General features: G+C 43.3%; 1 protein-coding gene across 3 annotated transcripts in view; it reads right to left on the reverse strand.

The window, feature by feature from the left end:
* The window catches only part of LOC147889913 (mitochondrial adenine nucleotide transporter ADNT1-like), an 87,810-nt gene that overhangs the window by 71,633 nt on the left and 2,964 nt on the right, over positions 1 to 13,213 (reverse strand). The gene's annotated exons all lie outside the window — the stretch shown is intronic.

Below are 13,213 nucleotides of genomic sequence, written 5' to 3' on the forward strand. Positions count from 1 at the left end.
GGAAACACATTTTGCTTTCATAGGATCAAAAGCAACTAAGAAGGCTTTAAGGATTTGAAGGATGCACTTACCTCTTATCATGCCAGACATGGATAAACCATCAGTATTACTGTACATGTGTATACCTAGATGAATCCAGGAACATTCCCAAACTCATCCTCAAAACACAACATCGTGCAGTTTCAATCTCACGATAGTCACTCATAAGATTGAAAACCATAAACTCCATCACGCATAGCAAGGACTAGCTACTATGACATCCCCACTGACGTCATCAACGCCCAACAGTGGGGGTAGACCATAGTATAAAAGTATGCTCTCACACATACAAATCCACACACCCACACATACTTGAGCATCCATTTATACAAAGTCTTCGTACTGAGTTTCTGTCGGCACTTCGGAGGTGAAGGGCAAACTCAGCCATGACGAAGGCTAGCACTAAAGGAGAAGGCTAATCAAAAAGTACTCCAAATCTCTTCATTCAAGCTACAACTGCTTTGTGAAGTCTAAACGATTTCATTTTAGTCTCTCCCAAACGAGCATCTAAAATGTGTGTGGGACTTGCAATGGGCATATCTTATCGAGATGGACATGGTGTGGCAATAAAAAGTCAAAGATTGATTGAAGCAAAACTCAGCTATGATATCTATGGGTAGGAATTGCTAGGTGTAAATGATGCATTAAAATTATAAAAACACTAGTGTCTAAAAAACATCAAAGAGCACAACATTTCTTGAAGCAGCCCAAACATATACCTGGCAAGTTTTCAGTTTCCATTTAATTTTCAGATCAAGGAAAAGATTAATGTGGTGGTGGCAGATGCACTTTCTAAAAGACCTCAAATTGATACCATCTCCACAACCTATCATAATGACTTTTAAAAATTGAGAGAAACTTACAAAGATGATCCAGACATTCGAAAGATTTATATATACCTTTGTAAGACTCCTTTGTAAGACTAGAATAAGTCCAATCATACAAATTTAGATTTTTTGTTGTTCTAAAGAGCAAAAATCTACACAAAAAATAAAAGGGAAAATGAAAGAGAAGAAAAAAGAGGTAAACAAAAACTTTTATGAAAAACAAAAGGAAGACATACTTAGCAAGCAAAGCAACACTTATGTCATCATCAATGCCCAAGCATAAGCAGCTATACTGGGTTTCTAAAGACCCGCGGAGTCTCTTAGGCAAACCCAGTGCTTACTAAAATACGTCAAATAAACAAAAGAGAAAGAAAACAAGAAATAAAGAAGAAAGAAACAAGGTGACTAAGCAAAAAAAAACAAGCAAGTCGAGAAACAAAAAACAAAATCTTTCAAAAAACTGGAATTAACACTCTCTCTCTCTCTCTCTCTCTCTCTCTCTCTCTCTTATTTAAAACATAAAAAGTTGAAAGGACCCTTTACACTTATGTATCACTTCCTACAAAGAGGCAAAATTACATTCCTAACTCAGAAAGCACGAGCATACTCAATCAAACTCTCTTTTGAAACTAAAAGAAAAACGGTCTATTCAGCTCCCCGCTTTTTGTTTTCAGCTTATGTTCAATCATTCTAAACATACCTAAGGCCGATACACCATAGATAAAAGACTTCATATCTAAGATTGTGCGTACTTTTTTCATTATTTTCCTTGGATTATACCTCTTGTGTAATAGTAAAGTGATCAAATTACTACATTGAGTGATAAAAGACTCCTTAGTTCTACAAAGGCCGGAAAATCTATGGAATTGGGAAGAATTGACTCCATATTTTGCCAAATCAGAAATGTTTGAGTCAATGTGATGCATTTTTATAATGTGTAAACCACTATATTCAGGTTGTTCACGTTCATCGTAAATATCAACCTCTAATCCTATGGTAGATTGAGAAAGTCTAAGATCTAAGAAAACACAAGAATCCCCCCTTGAAGTGCAGTTTAGTTCACAAGAGTCACAAGGATAGATTATTTCTCCAAAAGCACAAGCCTCTTTGTACATAAAGTCTTGAAAGTTAGGAACTCATCTATAAAACGCCTAGCTTGGCTAAGCTTATGTAAAATAATAGGGCAGGTATTGATAGAAATAAGACGTTGCATAAACTCAAATTCTTAAGTGAAAAGATAAAAGTTTGCTAAAAAGACTGCACAATTAGTGCCCATGGGGATTCCTATAATTTGTTGAAACAAAGAATCACCTATTGTGATGTAAAGGTTATCTAAAATAAAATCTATCCAAGAGCAAAAGTCTAAGACTGAACAGCATTAAGAATGGGCAAGGACATAAAGCAGTACAGATACCTTTAGAAGCAGCACCAAAAGCATGTGACACAGGAAATCTTTATGAAAGGTATTTGAAGATGTCATAATCCCTCTTATGCAGGTCATTGAGGTATATCTCCTACTTTGGCTCATCTTGAAATTCTATTGGCCTCAAATGTACCACATCAGCCAATTTGTGCGGTTGGTTGGAGTGGCGTGGGCAGCAGATCACAGATTGGGTAAGGGCCTGGTCGGCCAGCCAGTTTAGAGATCCAGTGCCCCCTGGGTGATCAGAACTACAACACTTCCGAGCATATTCCAGCAATTGCAGCGTGCAACTCTAGACACTAGCGGTGAGTATTTCTGGCAGCCCTTAGTACCTGTATAAAACTCTTCAAGAGCATAACTAAGGGTATAGCAAGGGTATCGCAAGGGTGTTGAAGAAGCATTTTGGAGCTCCTCCCTAAGCCAGTAAAGACCTCGTGCAAAGGCCGCAACAGGAGGAGAAAGCAAGACATTTGGCTGCACAAAGGAGGACAAATGGAGCTGCACATTACTGTCCACGTGATGGAGGTTGTAAGGCATTCTTGTACTCAGTTTTAGTTCATATCTTTACAGTTTGGTTGCAATGTCTCGCTGTCTAGCATCCACATCTCTGCGTGGTTTATTCATGCTCGTGTGCAACTTTTAAGTAGGATCTAGACCATGTGAGCTCATGCACTTTCATATGATTTCCACTGTGTATATTGTTTGGGCTTGGCTCAGCAACTAAGTCCCCTTCAAAGTTAATCTTTAATGGTTCCTGTGGTTATTAATGACCAAAAGGTCTCTATCTTAAACAAGCAGCCCAATACGATCCATCCAATGGAAATTGTCTCTCCTCTGCATTTATCTTGAAGAATATACCATACCAAAATTGTTGTCAAGCCTTCCAAATTGATGTTGCCACGATTATGGTGTCAATTGATCACTTGATTGGACCGTCAAGAAGAAACCAGAAGATTTGAGTTATACTCTTCTAAACATATCCCACTCCATATGCATATCGTGTGCGAAATTATGTGGAAGAAAATGCTTCTAAATTTTGTTCTTTGAATGCATCTGATGTTGGCTCCTTCCCCACAATCTTCCATGGCTTGCCTCCTTGGCCCGTTCAAAGAGGCTCTCACATGCAAGATGAGTATCAATACAAATCCAATCCAAAAAGACTAGGGATTTATGATTTCCATTATACCATAGAATAGTCGTGTTTCCCATCCACCTTGATCTTGTCATGTCATCGGCATCCACCAGAAGCGCTTTGAAACGAGGATGAATGACACGTCCCAGCACTCCTGAAACCTCAGCTCTACAAAACATACACACACCACGTGAGAACAGAGCAGGCTGCTCACCACCCAACCATGACATCTACGGGATGTGATCCCGAATCAGGAGATGTCTCCTCCGAGCCACGAGCTGAGCTACTGGCACGAACTCCCAATCAGATCCAAACCAGCCTGGTGTCCCATACCACCAGGTGGCGCTGTGAAGCCCTGGATCTGCCACTGGGCCTTGGGCTACGCTAAGATGCAGGCGCGCGTCCGCGACTCAATCCAGGATCAAACCTAGCACCTGGGAACGAAACTTGCTCCTAATTGCACACTGAGAACTGAACCCCCTGGGCCTCTTTTATAGACTCGGGCCCCGGCGCCAAAAATAGCGAAGACCTATAAATAGTTCGTACCCTTGCCACTCAACCCGAGAATCAAGCCTGCCTAGCTCTAAGCCTCCCCAGGCTAACCTGAGCTAGTCCTGTGTACCTAGTACACGTCAGATACCAATCCGTGCACATGACATACTCCCCCTCCTCTAAGAACTCACTCCTGAGTTCGGTAAAAAACCCAGAAATGTTCTTTGGAGGTTTTGTAATGTCTCCCATGTTGCATCCTCCTCAACACGATCCTTCCACTTGATCTTGTATTCCGTGATAGTACGATTACGAATCTGTCTTTCACGAAATTCAAGAATACATTCAGGTTCGTGAGGAATAAAAGTCAAATCTGTAACTTCTATAATCTCATGAGGAGAAACAAGTTGATCATCTGCACCCAAGACTTCTTTCAGTCTACTGACATGAAAGACTGGATGTACTTTAACATCAGGAGGCAATTCTAGTCGATATGCAACTCGTCCAATTCTTTTAATGACCTTGAAAGGACCACAGGATCTGGGGGATAATTTCGGAACCAAACCAGTACTAGGCTCTTGGATTCCTTTGGAATTCGCAAATATACCATCGTTCCTTCAGAGAACTCTCTAGGTGAACGATGTCTATTAGCATAAAATCTGTCCCAATCTTGGGCGCTTCTAATAGACTCCTTGGCAAACTGCAACATTTCCTGCATGTCTAGCAAGAAATTCTTAGCAGCATCATTTTGAATCCCTTTTAATCCAACCATAACTGGTGACTTAGGTTGAAACCCGTACATAAGAATAAAAGGACTGTAACCCGTACTAGAATGCTTTGCACTGTTGTAAGCAAATTCAATCATAGGTAGATAATCTTCCCATGAAGACTGTCTCTTAGATACATATGCCCGAAGCATGTCTTCAACCAACTGGTTTACCTTCTCTGTACTACCATCGGATTGTGCATGATCCGAGGAACTCATACTTAGAGTAGTTTCCAACTTCTCAAATACAAGTGTCCAAAGTTACTTGTAAATTTTGAGTCCCTGTCACTGACTATGTCAGATGGCAAACCATACAGCTTAAACAAGTGGTCCACAAACTCGTGAGCCAGTTGAACAGCTCAAATAGTTGTTCTAGTAGGTAAGAACCTAGCCATTTTTGTCAAACGGTCGACTATGACCCAAATGGATTCATGACCCTTGCGCGTTCGAGGCAAACCAGTAATAAAATCCATGGAAATACTTTCCCATTTATTACGTGGAATCTGTAATGGCTGTAATAAGCCCGCGCTTCTAAGGCGTTCTGCCTTAGTGACCTGACAAACCCGGCAACCTACTACATAGTTCTCAATAAATGCACGCATCTTAGGCCAATAAAAGGTATGCTTCACAAGAGACAGAGTCCTATGTATACCCGGATGTCCAGCACTAGGAGCATCATGACACTCCCAGAGAATCTTGGATTTAAGGTCCAGAACATCAAGCACACAAATCTTTGCATTCCGGAACAGCAAGCCGTTCCTAATCATCCACTGACCTCCCGCCGCCAAAACATAGGTGGCACAATCCATGAGTCCTGGTCAACCATGGAGCTCCCATCCTGGACTCTCTGCCAATAAGAACTGAAATGACTATCAGTTGCGTATAGCCCTCTCAAGGATTGAAATAGGTCTGAGGATATTTCCGTAAATGACAAAGCATTTACAAACTTAACTCAACTTAAGGCATCCGCCACACTATTCAGGGAACCCTTACGATAACGTATTTCGAAATCAAAGTCTTGCATTAATTCTGCCCATCTAGCTTTCCTTCCTCTCAATTCTGATCCATCACACACATACTTAATTGACTGATGATCAGTCAATACAAGGAACTTTGAACCATACAAGTAGTGTCTCCAAACCTTAAGAGCATACACTACAGCATAAAGTTCCTTCTCGAGTGTGCGCCAACAATATTGAGTGTCGTCTAGCTTCTTACTCTCGAAAGCTACAGGTCTGCCCTCTTGGAATAGAGCTACCCCAATCGCATAATCACTCGCATCGGCCTCCAAAACATATGGCCAGGTAGGATCGGGTAATGCAAGAACGGGTGCTTCCTTGATAGAAAACTTCAAGGTTTCAAAAGCCTTGTTCATTACATCATTCCAAGAGATCGGCTGGGTAGACCTGCGTCCATGACCTTTCAATATGTTGGTCAAGGGTGCCGTGATACGTGAATAATCACGCACAGACTTCCGAAGAAATACCGTAAATCCTAGGAAAGAACGAAGTTGTTTCACAGTCTGAGGGATAGGCCATTCTAAAACCTTCTGGATACGATCCAGATCAATGCTAATACCTTCAGAAGAAATCTTGTGTCCTAAGTAAATGATCTCCTTCATAAAGAAGTCACATTTACTCATCTTGGCATAAAGCTTATGCTGTCTTAGAACAACTAAGACAACCCAGAGGTGTCCTATGTGATCCTCAAGCGTTTTACTATATACCAAGATGTCATCTAAGAACACTACAACAAATTTGCCCAAAAAATCCCTGAACAAATCGTTCATCATCTGCTGAAAAGTAGCAGGAGCATTGGTCAAACCAAAAGGTAATACGAGGAACTCGTAATGACCATACCTAGTCCGGAATGCGGTCCTATCTATGTGTTTAGCATAGATACGGATTTGATGATAACCCGTACGCAAATCAATCTTAGTGAAATACTTCGCTCCGGCCAAACGGTCTATCAAATCATCGGAACGAGGTAAAGGATAGCGGTTCTTAATTGTGACTTTATTTAATCGTTTATAATCTATACACATTCTCCAGGAAGAATCTTTCTTCTTTCTTAAGAGGACACGTGCACCCCAAGGTGGTTTACTTGGGCGGATATAGCCCATATTCAGATAATCCTGTAGCTGGGTAGCTGACTCATCCTCCTCTACCTGGCTCATCTTATAAGGTGGTACACTGATAGGTTGAGCCCCTGGGACTAAGTCTATGCAATGATCTACTGCCCGTTCTGGAGGTAAACCTTCCGGCAGTTGAGCTGGGAATACGTCCTTAAAATTATCTAACAACATTCTTAATTCACGGTGTTCAAACACACTTAATTCATTCTTGTTAATTACCGAAACAACAAATGAAGAAAGCGGAATCAAAACACACTGATAGACATCATAATGAGAAGTGTTTAATATATTCCGAAGCTGCATCGCAGATACAATAGGCCCCTGAGAAGAGGGAATTTTATCACATTGAATACAAAATTGGGTGTCCTTATCTACAAAAGAAAGCGTATGCTCCGTCTATCCGATCTGAATATTGTGGGTTTTAAACCACTCTATTCCGATCAACAAGTCTACATGCTCCAGATGCATAACATAACATGTAAGAGCTCCCGTGTAGGCCTGAATCCGGATAGGAAGCGCTTCAACCTTGCGATCCCAAAACTGCTTCCCAGCTGGAAGCTGCACCTCATAGGTGTGGTCGTTAGGTACTGTGGACAGCCCCATCTTCTGCACAAATTTGTAATTAACAAAATTGTGAGAGCTGCCCGGATCAAAGAGAATGTGAACCCATTGGTCATAACTTCTCCATAAACTCGGAAAAGATCATGGGAACCAAACAACGAAGTATTGAAAGTACAATTACAAGAGAGTGGGCAGGTAATGACATTTACTGAAATACCTGTCATCGCGACTTGGTTCGCTCCCTTGGCTGCGGTACGTGGACCCGCCTGGAGCTTCGGTCCAAGCACCAACTTTTGGTTCTTACGCTTGGGACACTCATTCTTTATGTGGCCCCGCTCCTCGCAATAGAAGCATCGTCCTTCTTTCTTGAGCCTCAGAGTGCGAAGGAAATGGGCTTTACCATTCTTTGCTGGAGTCAAGTTTTTCTTGGAGGCGTTGTCCGTAGACTTCGTCTCCCCAATACCAGTTGTATGCTGAAAGAACTTGCGTTTGTTCTTTCCACTCGTGTCGGTAACTGTGGTTGCTTTGGTACCGGCCATGGTATCATCGTATATGCGCACATAAGTCATGGCCTCCTGCAACGTTGTGCATTTGTTGTTCTTTATCTGCAACTTATAGGAGTCTGGCAAACCATCCACGAAGAAACCTAACAAGGTCACTGGATCCATCTTAGTAGCCCTGGTTTGCAGATCCCGAAATCTTTGAAGATAAACTTCAAAGGTCAAGTTTAATCTTGACATATCGAGGGCTTTGAGCTTGCCAACGATATCGTAATCATCCTCCTTCTTCAGGAACTCCTTCCTGAAGACCCCTTCAAAATCTGTCCATGTATCGGGCTTAGGCTGGAGTTCCTTCCACCATAGCAAGGCTTTACCTGACATGAACCCTGCTGCAAGCTAGATCTTCTTCTCATCTGGGTATGGGTGGAACTGAAAGTGTACCTGCCACTTGTGTAACCAAGTGTCAACTACTTCCTTCGTTCTAGACTTTTGGTCGCCCGAAAAAGGGTCTGGAGTTATATTCGGGCCTAGCACTGAAGCCATGGCATCCACATGCGTGAGTGCCTGCACAGTGCTAGCCAGAAGGGTGAGAGTTGCTTGAATCCCCTGGAGTTGATGTGTCAACCCCGTTTGATTTGCATTGACCTGCTCAAATTTCCCATCTAGAGCAGTCGTAAATTCACTGAAGGCCTTTTTGGTTATCAGGTCATCATAGAGACCCTGATCCTCTCCCACAGGAGTGTAATCCAAATCCTGCTCTCCCATGGTGAACTCGGGATTTGCAGCATCAGACATAGCTGAAATCTGATTTGAATACGAACTGAGAGAAATAACTGACTGAAACGAAGCGCAAAGGAGAATGGAGCAGAGGAAAACCGTCCCAAGAGATGCCGACGGGAAGAGATGCTGGAAACTGGCGAACCGGAAGCCCACGAATTCCGAGACCTCGCTGAACCCGCTACCGGATGCACGTGCGAAATCCTGCGGCAAACGTGCTGCTGACATGGCTGTACGGTCTGCTGACGCAACCCATACAGGTGCTGATGTGGCTGTACGGCGTCCGTACAGTCTGCAGGTACAGGCGCGAAGCAGGAGGTGCTGACGCAGGTAGGGTTCGCTGCTGCAGGTACCGTACGGATGGCGATGGCTGACGCAAGCAGTGTACGGCTGCTGACGCAGGCTGGCACAGATTGTACGGTGCAGTTGCAGGGCTGGCGCAGGTACGGACAGGCTGAAGCAGGCTGGCACACGCAGGCACGCGACTCGAGGAGCAGCTTCAAGGCACTAGGCGAGGCTGTGCGTAGGCTGGTACCCTGCCCCATCTATATAGGGAGCAGGGCAGCCTTATTTGGAAGCCCTGCTTCCAAAAAAGGCCAAGCTCCCCCAGCTTTGGAGGGGGTGCTTTTTTCGAAAAAAGCACCCTCTACACAGGCTGTTCACAGCCTGTTCGCTGCCCTACAGCGCCTCTTCCTGCACCCGCCTGGTTCCGTACAGCCTAGGCGTCACCTCTCCGCCTCCCTCGCAGCCTTTTCGCCTCTCTCTCCTACCTTTCTGCTCTCTCTCCAGCTTCCTACAGCCTTCTCTCACAGGCTCCTTCAGGAATCTCGAGATCTCTCCCTCCTTTCTTCTACCTTTTCCCTCACATGTGTCCACCCCTGCTATCCCAGGTACCCAGCAGAAAACGCAGCAACAGATTTCGAAATTTAGGGCATACCTGGAGGAAAAATCCGTCAAAAATTCCCGCATCAGAAGTTCCTACCTCAGGAGTTGGCTCTGATACCAACTGACACGTTCCAGCACTCCTGAAACCTCTGATCTGCAAAACATACACACACCACGTGAGAACAGAGCAGGCTGCTCACCACCCAACCATGACATCTACGGGATGTGATCCCGAATCAGGAGATGTCCCCTCCGAGCCACGAGCTGAGCTACTGGCACGAACTCCCAATCAGATCCAAACCAGCCTGGTGTCCCATACCACCAGGTGGCGCTGTGAAGCCCTGGATCTGCCACTGGGCCTTGTGCTACGCTAAGATGCAGGCGCGCGTCCGCGACTCAATCCAGGATCAGACCTAGCACCTGGGAACGAAACTTGCTCCCAACTGCACACTGAGAACTGAACCCCCTGGGCCTCTTTTATAGACTCGGGCCCCGGCGCCAAAAATAGCGAAGACCTATAAATAGTTCGTACCCTTGCCACTCAACCCGATAATCAAGCCTGCCTAGCTCTAAGCCTCCCCAGGCTAACCTGAGCTAGTTCTGTGTACCTAGTACACGTCAGATACCAATCCGTGCACATGACAATGAAGATGGAAGACCACACAATTTCTCATGTTTTCTTCCCCTACTTCTGTCACCCTCAGACTGAAATCACAAAACAGCCATATCTGATGGCAAGGCCGACACTTGAAGGCCATGTGCCACTACATGGCCATATAGTGGCCTGCTGCTGTGCTGCCCTTGCAGCTGTATGGCATGCCATACCTGCTGTCTGTCCTTCCTGATCCCATTCCTGTCCATCCATAGCTGCTTGACAGTTCAGGAGATGTCCACTCATAATGCACATGACAGAAATTATCACATTAGATGAAAGACACAAGACAAACTCTGTCATTTTGCTGAAATAGCTATGTGGCAGCAATTCCACTTGGCAACTGGATACAAACCGACCACTTTGGGCGAGAAGAACAGACATAACGTTACAAGTTGAACCAAGAAGTTATAAAACGGCCAAAACACAACTCAAAAGGCTCTTCTCTACTACAGTAACAAAACATACGTCCAGCCTTTCTCTTCTAGGGCAACCAATGAGATGTCCATAAACGTCTTTCCAATAAGTACTACTAAAAATCTTCCAAATCATCTGCCACCAAAACCCTGATTAATCTAGGCAGTCGGGCCATATGTTAGACCTGGTGCTATATTAACTCCTTTGAGAGGTCAGATAATTCCTAAACACCGTACAGTGATTCACCTTTATGTTCATGAAAGCCTTCAAGAAAGGTGACCATTCCACAAGCTTCATGAAAGCCTTCAAGAGGGTGACCATATCACAAGCTCACATCATGTACGATTCGAGATGGAAACACACATGCCAGTTTTGTAACACAGGGAGCTCAGGAGAAAGCAACATGATTTTTTGCACCTCGGTTTGTGCTTTGCAAAAACAAAGCACCCACACAGACCTTCCCTCCTGCTGTTCCTACAAGGAGGATACAAAGCTATTTGCTAGCTTAAAATGCATGTCTTTCAACAAGATCTATTTGAACAGAAGAGGCATTGCCCACCCAAAGCCAGGAATACTTCCATCAAAGGCTTTGCATTTTGATGAGCAGACCCAACATTCTCACTTTTTAAAAAACTTGGTTGAAAACAGCTTACACACCCATGATCTCAGCGATCATTTTCAGCAATTTAGGTTTCTGTTTTTTGCAGCTGTTCTCACTCTGATTCAAATTAAAAAGAAAACGAAATAGGTCCATATTGAAAAGCATGGATCTAGAACTATAAGAGGAATTGACATCTCAATAAAGTCGCTTAATTGCATGTGGTCACTGGCCATGATAAAGTTATAGTTTAGCTTAGTTAGTTAGTTCTCATTCTGCCGGATACTGTTCCAAGAGAGTTTTTGTAACTTATTTTGTACTTGTCATGCTGTTTCTTTGTAAAGACATTTGGGTGCTACGCATATGGTTTTGAGGTTCCTGCATTGATCAGGGATACTGTACCAATCTCTCTCTCTCTCTCTCTCTCTCTCTCTTTCTCTCTCTCTCTCTCTCTCTCACACACACACACAATACATACGGCTGGATATGATCGCAAAGGAAAGGAATATAAAAAATGGCAGCATGTTATTTTGCACCCCACAATCACCCATCTACAAAAACAACAGCAACATATCCAGAGAAGACCCCCTTTGCATTAGGGGAGGATATAGCCAGGTTCTCTAACGAGAGCACAATTATTCTAGCAGGAAAATTCAATGCACGAATAGGATCAATGCAAGGCATCATAATGACAGAGGGGAGAGACCCCATATGAATGGACGAAGTGAAAGAAAATAATGAAGAAAGAAGAGGATGGAAAAGGACATCAAATAATGCAAGGGAAATCACTCGTATGGGAAGGCAAACTCCTCCGGATGCTTTGGGCTACAAATATGCATTTGCACAACAAACTTTCAAAACACAGGAGGGTACACATGTAAGACAACTCAAGGGTCAAGTGTAATTGATTATTTGATCAAATACCCACATGCAAAGCACTTGATTGACTACATCAATATCGAGGAGTCGTCTCTTGAGCCAGACCATAAAGCAATGTCTATAGGCATAACGGGGACAAGCAACACCGTGAAAAAACAGAAAATTACTAGGCTAAGAATGGACTACCAAAAAACACATATTTATGAGAAGGAGATAGAGGCAGCAATGGCACAAGGGCAAATGCCTTTAACATGTCAAGAAATGAGCAAATACATAAAAAATAAGCTTCTGTCAACAACTCAAACATGTTTGGGTAAAAGCCCATGCAATCATTGGTACAACCAAGATTGCTAGGATGCAAATAGAGCCTGGAAAACAGCAAATCCAAAAGGAGGACAAAGCTAGAATATGTAGACAAGTAGTAAGGTACAAAAAAAGGATATATCTCAAAAGCAAGCAGCTTGAGAGCTTTGAGAAGGTGAAACAAAACTCCATAAAGTTTTCCCAGAAACTACATGGCAACAAACCCCAAAAAAGGAAAGCACAATGGAATGACAGTTTGTCAAAAGCCTCTATAAAAGAGATGAAGAAGAAAAGATCAATCACAACTATACTATCAAAGCGACAAATGGAATGGAAAGCAAGATGGCAAATGATTATCGGACCATTAGATTGGCAGATAAGCAGAATTGTACCAATCCATAAGGGGGACGATAGCAAGATGGCAAACAATTATCGGACAATCATGGTAAGCAGCTGAATGGCAAAGTTATATGGCACTATACTCGAGCAGAAAATCAGCAATGGGCGGAGGACCCAAGAGTGAGGGCACCGTCCTAAGGAGAGTTTTATCCCAAGCACTCAATAGTTAATCATATGGTTGCCATAAGGGCTGCAACTGAAGGAGTCAAAGGCAAGAAAGAGGCTATATAGTGCTGTTTCATAGATTTCAAGAAAGCCTTTGACACAGTGCCGCGTAAGAGGCTATGGGAAAGACTGAAAAATATTAAAGTTCCTCAAGACCTGAGAGGGGAAGCCACGAATAGACTCTGTGAGAAAGTACTAGCTGAGTGGGTATGCTTTAATAATGCTTATCTATGCAGATGAAGTAGTATTATTTGCAAAGAACAAGGA

The sequence above is a fragment of the Dipteris shenzhenensis genome, chromosome 19 (genome assembly GCF_047967505.1).
Source record: "Dipteris shenzhenensis isolate YYH24624 ecotype China chromosome 19, Dip_SZ_1.0, whole genome shotgun sequence".
NCBI classification, from domain to species: Eukaryota; Viridiplantae; Streptophyta; class Polypodiopsida; order Gleicheniales; family Dipteridaceae; genus Dipteris; species Dipteris shenzhenensis.